Source organism: Cynocephalus volans, chromosome 7 (genome assembly GCF_027409185.1).
Source record: "Cynocephalus volans isolate mCynVol1 chromosome 7, mCynVol1.pri, whole genome shotgun sequence".
NCBI lineage: Eukaryota > Metazoa > Chordata > Mammalia > Dermoptera > Cynocephalidae > Cynocephalus > Cynocephalus volans.
Genome location: NC_084466.1, coordinates 57703483 through 57710414, shown reverse-complemented (window position 1 = coordinate 57710414; position 6932 = coordinate 57703483). Strand labels below are relative to the sequence as shown.

Genomic DNA, 6932 nt, shown 5'->3' with positions numbered 1-6932 from the left:
TAGAAATATTTAATGTGTGTCCTTTCCTTAGACACCTCTGATCTTGTGTCAAAAAAAGTTTTGTATTAGTTAGTAGTCTTATGTAAATTCTAAATGCTGATTTCAAGGTTTGTCCCTCAAAAAGAAATTCTTATACATAAAAGGAACCTCTGTGCTTTTAAATCTTTCACTCTGTTCATTTTTCAAATCATCTGGCTTTGAGGAGCTCTTGTAACTCTTTGATATGATTTTCATCACTTATAACCTTTATACCTTTTAGAATTTTGTGCATTATGCTTAGTCCTTACCTTGTCAACAAGAAGCAGCAGTACTGGCTTCTGCTGCCAGTATTTCATATTAAAATTCACAATATTTAATGTTTTTAGGAAAGAAATTGGCACAACATATCTATGGTGCATCTTCTGGGTATGACTGTCAGTTATTATAATAGGGTTTCTAACAAATGACACGTCAAAGCCGTGACTTTCAAAGCCCTTCCGCAGAGTGTCAATCATTTACTCTCTGCTTGTTCAAATGAGCATTCTTCCAAGAGCACCTTTAAGGTGTGTGTGCCCTGACTTTTTATCAAAAATTCTTTTTGTCCTCATTTTATCTTGTGGAAAGTCTCCCCTGAAGTGGAAATCTGAAAGGATAAAAATGAGCAATTTGAGTAATAATGAAGCATTTTTAACAATAATGTTTATCATTCTTTGTTATCTATTCTGAGCATGGTTGATTGTCATCTCCTCATTCCCCTACTGCTCTCTCCCACACGTACTTCTTTCTAAATATTTTATAAACTTTGGGTAATTGTTGGTCTCTGTCTTACTATTTTTTGGTCTGTTACTATTACTTACTTTGAGACCCTCTATCAAATCGAGCGACTTTCACCCTTGAAGTTAAAAATGGGAGCACACGTATAAAGAACTGAAATAAACTGAAGATAGAAGTGGGTCTTCTTCCTCAGAGTCCCTGAAACATTACTTGGTTGACCAGGATTGGAGTCCGATTAAAACTCTGGATTTTGATTGGGAAAGTAGGTGTTAATTTTAGAACACTATTTCTGGGATGAACCAAATGGTTACCTATAAAAGGAAGCATGCTATATTTAAAAGCAAGCAAAAATAATTTAACTGCTTTTTAAATTAATTGCCTAACATTGAGCAATCACTTCATTTCAAATAATTAAAAATAATTTACATAAGAACTTTATGAGTTCTGAATAAAGTAAAGAATTTTGAAATTAAGAACATATTGCTTCTTCCTTCTCTCCTTCCACAAAAAGTTAATTCAAAGCCTACTGTGTGCTCTGTGCTAGAAATGTATGGCCTATTTTACACATTAGCAGAGATACAGATTTAAACAGAAATGATGTTAATCACTAAACACTGTTGTTAATAGCTTTTTTTTTCTTTTTTTTGGTATCCTTCTCTTTCATGGGGGTGAATTGAAGACGGTTTGAATCGAACATGGTAGAGACATAAAAATAAAATTGTCTACCTAGTAGCACAGAACTAACAGTCATTCCCTGCAAATGTACCATCTCATCTTATTGTCTCCAAGAGGTGCACATCTGGGCTCCCAGGAACTCTTTATAAATATATAATCTATTTCATTTAGTTTGCTCACTAGGTAGTAAACACGTAGGCCTCATTATATCTTTTATATTTCCTGGCTCTCAATAGATACTAGGTAAGAAGCAAGAAGAATAAACTGAAACAAGCTATTCTATGGTTACTAAATTTAACCTTTTAAAAAATTAGTTATATTTCTGAATTATCTGGGTTTGGCTAAGATCCAAGTCAGAAGTGCCAGATTCCCATAAGAAACTGTTTTTTACTTGCAGAAGTATTAACAATAAACTGAAAGAGAAAGGTTTTGACCGAGCTTTGCAAACTCAAGAGATTTAAATACAATCTGGAAAACGATTTTGTCTTCTTATCTAAACCAACCTTATAAACCTCATGAGGTTTGGCATTCACTAATGTTTATTCGTTTTCCTTGGTGACTGGCAGCCAAGTACCTCCTCAGGAAGGACTAAGTATGCTTTCAGCATGTATTAAGAAATGACTATTTATTTGCAGATATTTCTGAGAGAGCACAAAGAGAACAAGTGAGCAGAGAAGGGAATAGCAAGAATTGGGTATCTCTTGCCAGAATCTGACAGCTTGAACTTTATGAAAGATTAAAAGGGGGAAAAAAAAGATTATAGCCATGGATACCTTGGTTATGGTGTGAAAAAAAAATCTTTTCTACCCTCAAAAATCTGCCCTAGAAATGAATATAAAACTCCCTTAATTTAACTGAGAAAAGGTAACTTAATTATGCAAATCAACAGGAGATTGACCCTGCCGGTGAATTGGTGAATTTTTAATAATATAGTAATTGCCTGATAAGGAAATCAAATTAGACTTCAGTGGTAAATTTTTGTCTGATTGTGCTGGGACTTATAGAATCAACTCTGTTTTACAGTAACGGTCCTGGAGCTGATATTTTGTCAGATGAAGATACTGCTCTCTGTTGTGGCATGTGTTCTCTTGACTAAGAATTGACTTTTAAAATTTCACTAAGTCTATCTCAGCTCTTTTCTAATGATCTTTAAAATGAATCCCAGTTGTCTCATCTGCTTGTTTACAAGAGTGTGGAGCAGTGACAATTGGTTAACCATGAAAGCCGAATAGGGATGCTTTTCCTCTTAAATATTAGTAAGTAAAAATATTTGCTCCTGTATAGTCAGATTGCCACACAGGTAAAGGGGGTCATTTGCCTGGTGGGTTTTTGTGGAACCTTGAGGAACTTTTGCAGGGTACAAAATTTTCTCAGTCATATTTCTGTAAAAATATGATTTTTTCTTCTTACTCTTCCTTTACTTCAAGAATCTTAGAGAGCAGATCAAAATAATTTGAGACAGAAGAATATCTTGACCTCTTTAATAACAAGATTTTTTTCTCTTCCTGTAAAGTTAAGGCAGTAAATGGAAGGAAAAACTTAAACCTATATTTATAACAGGCAAATTTTCCAAAAGACTTACCAGGAAAATATATTGAAGGGGGTGGGGGTAGGGGAGGATAATTTTGTTTTTACTGAATTACTCTCCCTTCATCATGCCTCTTTTCTTAAAAAATGGATTTTCCATCTTTAGAAAATGGCTAAGCAGTCGAAATAGCTGATTTTATAAAGTAATTTGTCATTAGTCAAGAAACATTTTTGGGGACCTACTTAGTGTAAAGGCACAACATTCAGCAGTGGGGTAAGAGTAGAGTTACAGAGGAGAAAGGAGCCAGGTAAATTTGCTGTAGTTATGGAAATTATAGGTTGGCAGAAAATGTGAATCTTTATACTTAATCAATTAATAAATGATTAATGAATTATTCATCATTTATTAATTAATAAGTTAATCAATGATAAACATGAAATGCATTATGAAGCAGAAGTGTAGGTACCAAGGAAGTTTATAATGGAGGCTTACCTAGGTCTTTCTAAGCAAATTAGATAGAATTTCACACCTGAAGCATTTGTAGGATCTGTAGATATTTGCTAGATAAAGAATAGGAGGAGTAACATTCCAGTTTGAAGAAATGGTATGTGTTAAAACGCTGTGGAAGCTAGCACAACATGCAGAAGAGTCTGAGTGGCTGGTATATGTACTGCAACAATGACTATCAAAATTTGAGCCTAAGAGAGACCAAAGGAGTGAGATCACACATGACCTTGTAGTGACATAATGTATGTTTAAGCATGTTTTGGTATGACTACAAAAATACTATTTCAATTTCAAAAACTTCCCTTAAGCATTTATATTTGAAATATTTTATTTTATTTTATCTTATTTAGGCAGGATGCTTAATATGAGATCAGCCCTTTTAAGAAAAGTTTAATTGTACAACACAGATGTTTTATAGTAGATTTCTAGAGCATATTCATCTTGCTTTACCGGAACTTTATGAGCTTTGATTAGTACCTCTCCATTTCCTCCTCCCTGCAGCCCTTGGCAGCCACCACTATTTCTGTTTATGATCCTATGCATTTGGCTATTTTAGATACTTCATTTAAGAGGAATAATGCAGTTTTTATCTTTCTGTGACTAGCTTATTTCACTTAGCACAATGTCAAGGTTCATCTGTGCTGTTGCATATTGCAGGATATCTTTCTTTTTTAAGGCTGAATAATATTCCATTGTGTGTACATACCGCATTTGTTTCATCCACTCATCTGCTGATAGACATGTGGGTTGTTTCCACATCTTGGCTGCTGTGGTTAGTGCTTAAAAATAATTATTGAATAATAAAATTGTTACATCAATTGTTCTTACTCTCTACAGCTATGTGTTTTTCAGGTTCTCTGTTGAAAACAGAAAGGCCATGGGTCTACTGAACCTTAAAGCCCATCATTTTCATATCTCTTCCTTAACTTGGAGTATTATGAGAAAACATTTCTGTCTTGCAAATGATATCTTATTCGGTTCATCTGACACTTTTGGAGCACTCCAAAGACTATTACTATAGAAACCATAGAGTTGGGGGATGGTATGCCCTCTCCTCGAGGCCCAGATTCTTTATCTGTAAGAAGTGCAACATAATACTTTCCTTCCACAGTTACTTTGAAGCTTGTCAATAGTTTGGGTAATGACCAACACTTTCTGTATGTGTGGCAAATACTGTTTCAAATGCTGTTTGTGTAAGATTAACTTCTTGTGTCCCTACTACAATAGTATGAGATAGGAGTTTTTAATCCTCCATTGCAAAAGAGTCAACTGAAACAAAGAGGTTATATAAATTGCTCCAGATTATACAGGTAATAAATAATACTAAGACTACACCACCTCACTCTACTCCGTCTAGCACCTAGTAGAATAATAACAATTAAAGTGGCATAGTTTTATAGTACTGTTTCTCATCCAAGATATCCAATATCTATGAATTAGTTTGTGCATTCTTCTTAATTCTGATATATTTTAAGCAAACCATATATTTATTGGCTGCTCAGACATTTTAAAGTGTCATTAATCTCTTAGGACAAGTTAGCAAATAAAATTAACTACCAAATCCTTGAATGATTATATGAGGTTAGGGCCTTAGGGCATTATATTTAATGGTTTGGGGTAGAGGACAAAGTTGATACTAAAGGTGGTGAAATCAGGTCCCAAACTTCTCAAAGGAAGAGAAATTGTAAATGTCAGAAATCAGATATAAAAACATGAATAATATGTCAGAATTCTATTAATTAGTGATAGTAAACAATAATTTTTATTAAGCAGAAAAGACTAATTAAGCAGTGAGGTCTTAGGGTTGCTATGAGGATGAAGTGAATTAATTAATTATTATTCATAAAGCACTTAGAACAGTATCTGGAATACAGCAAGTGCTCAGTAATATTACCTGCTTTTATTATCCTTTTTTGGTACCGAATTTCATCCATCTCTTTTTGTAACCAGGACCTTTATTGTTGACACTAGAGAAAATTATTTTCTTTTGCCTATACTAATAATTTAGGTTCATGAAAAAATCAAGAAACAATAAATGAAACTTTGCTGTAAGAAAATGGGGTAACATACTTACAGCTGACCGATATTTGGCAAAGGCAACAGGGGCATAGATTGGAGAAAGGACTGCCTCTTCAATAAGAGGTGCTGGGAAAACTGGACAATCATACACAGAAGAATCAAACTTGACTTGTACCTATCACTATAAACCAAAATCAACTCCAAATGGATTAAGGACATATATAAGACCCAAAACTATAAAACTACTAAAGAAAAACATAGCGAAATACTCCAGGAAGTAGGACTGGGTAAAGACTTTATTAATAAGACCCAAAAAGCACAGGCAACAAAAGAAAAAATAAATAAATTGGATCATATCAAATTAAAAAGCTTCTGAATAATTATGACAAGATGGTGGGCTTGCATTGAGGACCTGTCGAGGGATGAAAATTGGTTTGCCTAGAAGCAGATATTAAGAGCAATTCCTCTTCAAAACATCTTTTTTTTCATACCTGATAAGCATCTTGATACACCATGGCAGCAGCAGCAGCAGTAAAATGGGTGATATCAAAGAGAACTATCTTGAAACATTTATTTCCAATTCAAAATGGAGCTTTATATTGTGTTTGTCATAAATCTACGTATTCTTCTCTTCCAGATGACTATGATTAAAATAGAGTTTGCTTTGACATGTGATGGCAGGACGATAGTATGCTACCACCCGTCTGTGGACATTCCATATGAACACACAAAACCTATCCCTCGACCAGATCCTGTGCCTAATAATGAAGAAACACATGATCAAGTGCTGAAAACCAGATTAGAACAAAAAGGTGAACAACTTAAGCAAGGACCTGTGAGAGAACATCTTAGCAAAATGTTCTTTACTACTAAGCACCATTGGTATCCTCGTGGACAGTATCACAGATGTCGTATGAAACTGAATCCTCCAAAAGACAGATGACATTGAGGTTCTTGGGGAAATCAAAGAGACCTATGCCTCATTTGCCATTTGTCACTTGAGAAAATGCAATCTGGTGTATTCACTAGTATGCTATATAGTCAAATAATAATAATAAAATGTCATATATTTTTTAAAAAGCTTCTGAATAGCAAAAAAAAAAAAAAAAAAAAAAAAACCAAGAAACAGTTAACAGAGTGAAAAGACAACCTACAGAATGGAAGAAAATATTTGTAAACTATGTATCCAACAAGGATTAATGTCCAGTACACACAGGGAACTCAAACAATTTAGTAAAAAAATCCCAAGTAATCCAATTAAAAAATGAGCAAAGGAGCTAAATAAACATCTTTCAAAGGAAGATATACAAATGGCCAACAGACACCTGAAAAAAAGTTCAACATCACTAGGCACCAGGGAAATGAGAATCAAAACCACATTGAGATATCTCATGCCAGTTAGACTGGCCTGTATCAAAAGGAGAATAACAAATGCTGACAAGGATGTGGA

General features: G+C 34.1%; 1 pseudogene; it reads left to right on the top strand.

The window, feature by feature from the left end:
• Positions 1 to 5995: 5995 nt before the first annotated feature.
• Positions 5996 to 6425, top strand: LOC134381636 (large ribosomal subunit protein mL42-like; annotated as a pseudogene).
• Positions 6426 to 6932: the final 507 nt, after the last annotated feature.